This window comes from Carcharodon carcharias, chromosome 10, assembly GCF_017639515.1.
Source record: "Carcharodon carcharias isolate sCarCar2 chromosome 10, sCarCar2.pri, whole genome shotgun sequence".
NCBI classification, from domain to species: Eukaryota; Metazoa; Chordata; class Chondrichthyes; order Lamniformes; family Lamnidae; genus Carcharodon; species Carcharodon carcharias.
The window spans coordinates 121,410,449-121,419,698 of record NC_054476.1 but is presented as its reverse complement, the minus strand read 5'-3'; positions in this window follow the sequence as shown (position 1 = coordinate 121,419,698).

Genomic DNA, 9,250 nt, shown 5'->3' with positions numbered 1-9,250 from the left:
CTCCCCAGTGGCCAAAGAGGAATTAAAAATTTGGCTCAGAGCCCCTGTGATCTCCTCCCTTGCCTCCCTCAGCAGCCTGGGACACAAATCTCTGGACTAAGAGATTTTTCCACTTTTAAGCCTGCCAACACCTCCAATACCTTGTCACTCCCTATATCAATTTGCTCAAGAACCTCGCAGCCCCTCACCCCGAGTTCCATACCTTCATCCTCATTCTCTTGCGTGAAGACAGATGTGAAGCATTCATTCAACAGAAGCTTATGTAAATTGTTTGGAATTGTCAAAATGAGATCAATTTTGTTTTTGTCATAATGGACTGTGTATGCTTCACCTTTTTATATTATTGGTTCAAGGGATGCCAGTATGTAATGCCGGACATAAGTGGCTCTGAGGTTTATTGCACAGGCACTCAGTGTTCTTTCGGTTCAAATGAAAGGGTCCTTTCAGACATCCCGGGGGAGGCAGCAGCCCTGGCATGTGGTTGAAGCTAATTTTTAGCAGCCGAGCTGAAGGAGCATTGGATCAAGGTGTTCCTGGCATACCTGCCTCCCTGGGGCTTACCAAGTCTGCCTCCATGCCCTCAGCATTCTCCTCACTGTGCTCCTCTTCTGACTCACCACCAGGCTTATCATCAGTGGCCTGTGCAGATGCTTCAAGATCCTCTTACTCCAGTGGGTCCCCCCTTGTGGAAAGCACAGCATGCAATCACGGTGAGTGACATCTGCTCTGGGGGGTATTGTACTCACCCTGTTTGGTCCAGGCATGGGAAGACCTATTGTCCTCTATATCACTGCCCTTGTAGAGCCATGACATGTATTGTAACATTTCTCTGCCTCTGTTCTTGGGTGGCGGAGAGGCATCATGAGCCGCCTCTTCAAAGGATAGTCCTCGTCACCCAGCAGCCATCCATCCAGTTGGGCTGGAGTACTGAAGAGCTTCAGCTTCTGGAAGTGTCTCAGGATGTAAGCATCATAGGAGCTGCCTGGGTACCTTCTACAGACTTGCAGAATATGCATCCTGTGGTCACACACTATCTGCACGTTCATGAAGTGGAAGCCCTTCCTGTTGACAAAGGCACCTGGTTGACCTACTGGCACCTTGATGGCCACATGTGTGCAGTAAATTGCATTCTGGACACGGGGGAACCTAGCAATCGCTGCAAAGCCTCTGGCTCGCTTAGACTGGCTGGCCTCGTCCATACGGTAAAGAATAAAGATCAGTACCCACCTGCACAGAGCGTCTGTCACCAGCTTGACACAACTGTGGACAGCTGATTGGGAGACTCCACACAGATCCCTCACTGAGCCCTGGAAAGATCCGGAGGTATAGAAGTTGAGAGCCACTGTGACATTCAGCGCCACTGGCATGGGGTGTTCACCCATACATTCGGAGCTGATCTCAGGGCCGATCATCTGACAAATGGAGGTCACAAAGGGAGGTCTCCCTCAAGTGGCAGTATCGCACCTCAGATATATTGAGGTAGCTGCATTGCTGCCTGTCAACCCTAGCAACAGGATAGTGGCATCTTCTGTGATCCCTAATGCCATGGACTTCCTGCTGGCCCTGCGTCCCTTGTGCCTGCGCCTCTCCTCCCACCAGTCGCTTGCCTGGAAGTTGCATTGGAGCACCTGTCCTCCTCTCCCTTCGGCCCCTCTCTTCCTGCTCAGAGGAGGTGCCACCAGAGGAGACCACAATCCCCATTACCAGGGTTACAGAAGGCTGTCTGATACCTGGAAGGGTCCACATGGTTTGAATCCTCCTGGGTTCTTGGAGACACCAGGGAGACCTGAAACAAAGCCTAGAAATGCTAAGAATGAAGCCCAAATAGAGATGGAGCTGTCAAGTTCAAATAAACAACCAGCAGCAAACTATCGCCTAAACTCCTCACTAGTCACACTGCTCACCCCTTTTATCCCACCTGTGGATAAGGTTTTTAAAAATATTGGCTGGCCGCCTGCCTGTTCTGCCTGTGCGACAAGTGCAAAATCACATGGGCAACAAAAAAATCGGTCAATAGGACTGTTAATGCCATAATTGGCCTCTTAATGGCGGGCGCAGCTCTGGCACCTGCTCGTGCCCGCTGAGTGAAATTTCACGCGAGTGTGCTACGACGCTCACCTGACATTATTGTGCACTATTTTAAGCCAGATCGGTTCGAGCACGCACCTGCCCACAGGAAGTAAAATTCTGCCCCATCTCTTCTGGATTACCCAAGGCTGGAAACCTGAGCACACATTTCTCTAAATTTAATTGCTTTAGTAATAAAAACAGAAAATGCTGGAAAATCTCAGCAGGTCTGGCAGCATCTGTGGAGAGAGAAACAGTTTTATTTTAAATGTTTTGAGTCCGTATCACTCTTCTTAAGAGCTAAAATAGAAATATGATGGAATTTATGCTGTTTAACCCGGCAGGGGTGGGGGGGTGATGGGGGTGGGGGGGTGGGTTGGAGCAAGTGAAGCAGGATAGAAGGCCAGCGATAGATGGGGGCTAAGGAGAGGTGGGCAAAATTGGTAGGGACACAAGACAAAGTGAGAGTTAATGGTGGTGAAGTGGCATAAAGGTAAGAAAGCAGAATGTGTTAATAGCAGAACAAGGGTCAGCACTCTGTGAAAGAACAACATAGAAACCTGTGACAGATGGCCCTGTGGGGGGTGGGGGAGGTGATTGGGGGAAAAGGGTGAAAAAAAATGAAATAAATAAATTAATTAATTTGAAAGCAGGATAAAAAGTGGTTAAAGACAGAGGAGAGGGTTCATGGTCTGAAGTTGTTGAACTCAATGTTAAGCCTGGAAAGCTGTAAATTGCCTGAATGGAAGATGAGGTGCTGTTCCTCCAGTTTGTGTTGGGCTTCACTGGAACATTGAAGCAGGCCAAGGATGGACATGTGGGCATGAGAGCAGGATGATGTGTTGAAATGGCAAGTGACAGCAAGGTCTGGGTCATGCTTACATAATTGCATAATTGCTTCAGTGTTTTAAATTCTCTCAGAACCTTCTCAACTGTAGCATGTTTCATCATAGTGCTCAATTCCAATACGTCATAACTGGCATCAGGTCTAGTATGAGTACACAATCAGTTCAACAGTCCAATCAACTTAACTGGTCTGTTTCTTCCTTGGAAAAAAGATATTCTTTTTATGAGGACCCAGCCCAATTTATTGGGATGCAATTGATATTTTCTAAGTAAGATTGTTGATTCAAGGTCATTCCTGACTTGCTCTGTTTAATGTCTCACCCTACATATTTAAAGGCCCCCAAGGCCTGACTTCCATTCTTAAACTCCTTCTTTATTTTACATGTCACGCACTACTCACATTCTGCAGAACCACACCCCCATAGAAAATCATCAATGTGCATCATAAAGATGCCTGTTAGTTTCTCCTTCTGCTTATTGCTAAATACAACCTGTAGGATGGACCTAACCAAGAAATACCACACTCTTGATGCATCATTTAACCCATAAACATGCTTGTTTAATTTCCACATTTTTGCTTCTACATCACCAGCTTCTTCAGGTGGTTTAAAAAAAAACTACTTTGAAATTTCCCACCCTGTAAAAATGTAGCTTTTATATCAATCGATACACATTCCCAGGAACGTTTTGCTAAAAGAACTAAGATCACTTTTCCTGCAGTGGGGGAATCCACTGACATTTGATCACCAAGTCTCTCTTCGAAACCCCGAACTGCTGGTCTGGTTTTAGCCTTATATGTGCCACCAGGAAGCACCTTTTCTGATATATCCACCCGTGTGTTAAGGCTGGCTGTCTCCTGTCTGGTATTTCAGTGTATAAACCAAATCTTTTTGTTTGGCATCCTTCATCAACTTATATTCTAATTTGTTAGTAGCCACTAAAACTTCTTGATCATAGGGGCTTCTACTTCTTGTGGAATCCCTAGCATGTTCTATGGTCCTTGTTCTTGTCAAGCTATGATCGCTACTCACTCTCCTATCTCTTTCTGGACTACAGCTACATGATCTGTCCCTCCTATGAGCAGAGTTCAACCTTTGCAAGCCCGTGATCTTTTCCTAGGGCATGATCACTTCCAGAACACTGTGTTTCTGGCCTTCCACATCTTTGCCTCATTTTGCCAATCCATAGATCTTACTTTCTGTCCCTCATCTTGTAAACTTAGCCAATGTTTGTATTTACTGGTGGCTTTCCTGCTGTCCCTATTATGGTGGCATCCTCCAATTCACTGGCCCCTTCTGTCATATATGTTACTCTGGTGCCAACTCCTGGCAGTTGTCCTTTGGGATACATAGCTCTTTATCTGCCAGCATCTGCTGCTTGTAATTGTTCAACATATGTGTATCTGAAGTTTACGGGGCCTCTGCACTTTCTATTACTTGGTCAGATTCTGTAAATGTATGATCTGTGCCAATTAACCTCGAGGAATGTATCCTAACAGTTTGACTGCCAAAATTACAGTTTTTCCATCACTGCCTATCACCTTCCCATTCTTTATAATGCACCATGTCCCCTGGATTTAAATTTGTTTCTGATGGCTTTGTGTGGTGCCGTAAGACTTGCCAAATTTTCTGAAACCTCAGCCTTGATAAATGCCTTTCTCATTGCATGCAGGGCGTTAGAGTGTTCAGAAAAAATTGAACTAATTGTAGTCCCTTCCAACAACAGGTAATGGTCCCACATCACCGAAGGTATTTTAGGATTTTTGCCATGAACTAATTAATAGGGACTGTAGCCCCAATCATTTGAAGTGAATTCTTCACATGGACTGCCCATCCCAGGGCAGATGTCAGTTTACAGCTCGATTGGTCAGCTAAGATTTTGTGAAGCATCTCATCAACTACTGCATGATTTCTTTCACAAGCCCCATTATTAAAGGGACTTTCCACTGCTGTGTTCATTATGATGTTTATATTTCCACACATAACTTTTAAATTTGTCACTGGCAAATTCCAACCCTGACACCTTCTTTCTCAGTTAGGAATTTTACTGGTGCTCCCAGTCCAGTTCCTATCCATTTTTCCATTATCTTGTCCACAATTACCTTTTAGTCTTTACTATGGCCAGGATTTTCCCCTCGGCATTTTGGGGGCAGGGCCCACTCGCTGAGGGGAAAATGATGCGGGATGATGTCGGGAGGAATCCCCGACGTCATCCCGGGCCATTTAAATCTTAAGGAAAGCTGGCGGACAGCTGTCTGCCCGCTGGCCTGTCAATGGCCAATTAAGGCCATTGACAGGCTCATTAAGATAGTTAAATGCCCTGCCTGTCCAACCTTAAGGCTGGCGGGCAGGCCAGGAGCCCCAGCGGCCTGTATATTGTTGATGAAACTTCATCCACTGGTGGGGTGAAATTTCATTACTGTTTTGTAAAAATTTAATAAGTTTTATGAGTTTGTTATCAACATGTCCCATCTCGTCACATGAGGGGAACATGTTAATAATTTTAAAATGTCTATTTTTTGACTCTACTTACCTTTCAATGAACTCTGAGACAGTACTTTGCCTCAGGGAGCAGTGTGCTCTTTAACAGTTGAGGATTCGCTCCCCACTGGAACAGGACCACTGGGCCTTAATTGGTCCACCCACTCAAAATGGTGACAGGCCCCATTTCGGCGGCAGGGTTTGGTTGCCCGCCCACCACCGAACCAGTGGGGCCCACCCGCCAGCCAAGGTCTAAATTCTGTCCTATATTACTGTTAACAGACTGAATCTAGTTGCCAGAGAAAAATGTTTTTGTCCTTATCCCATACCTTCATCCTGAACTTGAAGTAATACTTTTATATTCCTTAACCTTACTTTGGTCTTTACTATTTAGACAATCCAAAGAACATTGAATCTACACCACATACTGTGGACATGCACCCACTGTCTAATACGACACAATTGAATAAATCCACAACTAGGACACCCATTCTTACCACCAATACTATTCCTTCTGATCAAAATTGTGATCTTCCCTTTCTGAACTTTCCGCGTCATGTATCACTTCAAAAACCCTGTTATTCTGTTTTGGACAATTCACCACAATGATATTTTGACTCACATCTGAAACACCTGTTCACCATTCCTCAGCTGTTCCTGGGATTCATGCTTCTGGTATTGTTATCCAATTCCTGTCATCTGTTAGGATTGTCAAAAGGTTCTATCCACGTTGCTACAATTTCATTAAAGTCTCTTGTTAATGGGACACTCACTATAGGCTATGATAGTGTACTTCTATTTTTTTTGCATATATTGCATTTCTCACTGATCTCTTATGTTTACCCTGCATCCTTTAGTAAGATTTCTAACCTATGACATGATGGATGGGCAAACTGTCAATGTAGTTTGAAAACAATTTGCTTTTTTTCCTTTAAACTCCTATCCCCTGATGCCAATAAGTCATCAACATTTTGATTATTGTATCCCTTTAACAAGATCTCTCATATCTCAATTGGTTAAAACTAAATTTACAGATATCCCAAAAACAATTGCCTTACCATTCCATATCCAATTTCATTTGAACCTTTTTCATAGATGGCTTACTCAACAGTAAGGGTCTTTCACTGACTATTTCACTGGTGATAATCAGATGGTTTACCCCAGCTATATTTCCATAGAATCACCACTATTTTTAGTGACTGTAACATGTTGTCATACCTTTATATTCATTAACCTTACTTCGGCCTTTACTATTTAGACAATCCAGGTAACATTTTAACCAATCCATGCCACATGCTGTGGATGTGCACCCACTGTCTAACACAACACAATTGAATAAATCCACAACTCATTATTAGACTAAAGGTGATCAGTACAATTCCTTCTGACTGATCAATATTGTCATTTTCTCTTTATGAACCTTCCGTGTCATTTCAAAAGCTCTGTTATTCTATTTAGGACAATTCAAATATCCAAAACAAAGCAACCCGCTTGACTGACTTCCCATCCACAAACATTCACTCCCTCCACCACCGACACAATAGCGGCAGTGTGTACCATCTGAGATGTACTGCAGGAACTCACCAAGGCTCCCTAGACAGCACCTTTCAAACCCATGACTGCTACCATCTAGAAGGACAAGGGCAGCAGTTCACCTCCAAGTCACTCAATCCTGACTTGGGAACCTATCACCGCCCCTTCACTATCACCCAGTCAAAATCCTGGAACTTCCTCCCTAACAGCCATGTGGGTGCACCTACACAACATGGACTACAGTGGTTCGAGAAGGCAGCTCATCATCACTTTCAGGGCAATTAGGGGTGGGAAATAAGTGCTGGCCCAGCCAGAGACGCACACATCCCATGAATCATTAAAACAATGACATTTCAAGTCATATCTGAAACACCTGTTCACCATTCCTCAGTTATTCCTGGGGTTCATTCTGCTGCTATAACTATGTAATTCCTGTCATCTGTTAGAGCTACCAAGAGGGTCTCTATTCTCATTCCTTTTGTACATGGTCCTTCTTTTGTATTGACACTTGCGCTCCATACCTGAATGTTCTCAAAATGCCACTAGCATTGAATCCTCCATCTTTTGTATTACTGCTGAAAGTCCCATAAAAGTGGCTGGAAATGAATGTTTCTCAAGATGTATTTTAAAGCTTCAAGCATCAGTTCCAAAAGTATATCTCTTTCCAAGAATTCAATTCCAGTTAAGAACAGGAACCTATCTAGTTTTGATATTTTACCACAATGCAACAATTTGAAAGCAAACACTGAATTAGGAATAAAATTTCTGCAATCTTGTATATAACCTGTTAAATTCAGAGATATGTTCTTCTATGGAATGACCACCCATTTTCCTAAATTTCTCAGCCTGATCATGCCTCATGCAAATTTAGTAGATCATCCTTCTCAAATTTTGTCCATAAGTTTTAGGAGATTTTCCAAACCTTCCTCAGTGTCTAATTGATAAGCCTCTAGCTCTGAAAATGCTTTGCACCTGATCCTGCTTCTGGTAGGAAGCAGAAGTACCAAGGCCATACCTTGCTTTTACTTTGGTAAGGAGAAAACCCATGTCCATATATCCACCTCATTATTCCATTGATCATAAAGTTCAGCTTCACAGAACAATGGTGGAAAATCATACCCCAATACTTCACACTTGGTTTCATACATTCTCCTCCAAAGTAACTCCAATTACAACCTTCTGTCTGAAAAGATATTACTTTTCAAACTTCACCTTTAGGCCACCAATCATTCTCTGCTACCAACATTAATAGGATCCAAGCCAGCTGGTGAAACAGAAACCAAACCTAGAATTTGCCAGTCCCTCACACCCGCAGGATCTTCCTATCCCACCAGTGTGAATGAAAATTTCAATGGCTCACCAGCCCCACTGTGGGGGGAACCCACTGCAGGGAAGCTGGAAAATTCCAGCCTGAGACACAGAGCTTTTCTTTATTTGAAAGCATTTAGTGACTTGTAAAATCTCACAACTCTCCTTCTGCACAACCCAGTTTCCCAGCTGTCCCCTATTTATATGTATTCAATTAATACCCATCACTGGCTTCTCTTAACGTTAACAATGTAATTAACAAACATTAACAATGTAATTTGACAAGGCATTAACAGAGGCTGCAGAGAACAATCCCCAAGCCTGAATGGATAAGCCTAAGATGAACCAGACATTGAACCTTGGATCTCATTATCATCAAAATTACTAGAGCTGCAGACATTTAATAGACATTGCCAGGCAACTCACCTGAGCAGAGGTCTGGAAGATGAAACCATTGCATCACCATCAGTGGCCCTCCGGTAAATCATTAAAAGGGAGTGGGAAAGCGGGCATCCAGGAGGATGTGATTCAGAGTGACGAGGTGACAGGAAGTTGGGTGATCTGGAGGCAACTGAGTGGTAACCAAAATTGGTGGATGTGGCAGCACTGAGATTGGGGAGAGTTGCCACGGATCCATGTTATGCTGAATATAACCTTTGTTTTTCCAAATAAAGTCAGCACTGGTTGCCTGAAAACAAATCAGTATTGCAGCGGGGTCCTCAAACAGGCTCTGGGTTCCTCATTTGTCCAAGCAAAAAGCCTAACACGCATTTTATATAAACAGGCCCTGGACAACTGTTTGGACGGATGCAGTACTCTGGCTCATTACAGGCAGATGTTTTCTGCCCACCATTTAGATTGTTTGGGCTCAAAAAAAGGAGATGACACCTGTGAATTTCTAGGCTGCAAAAGTTCTGTGGTACAGGACATTAGTACATCAAAGCCCTGGCTGTTCCATTGCACCATTACTCTGCTGCAAATTGTTGATGCAAATCGGTCTTGGTTTCTACAAAATG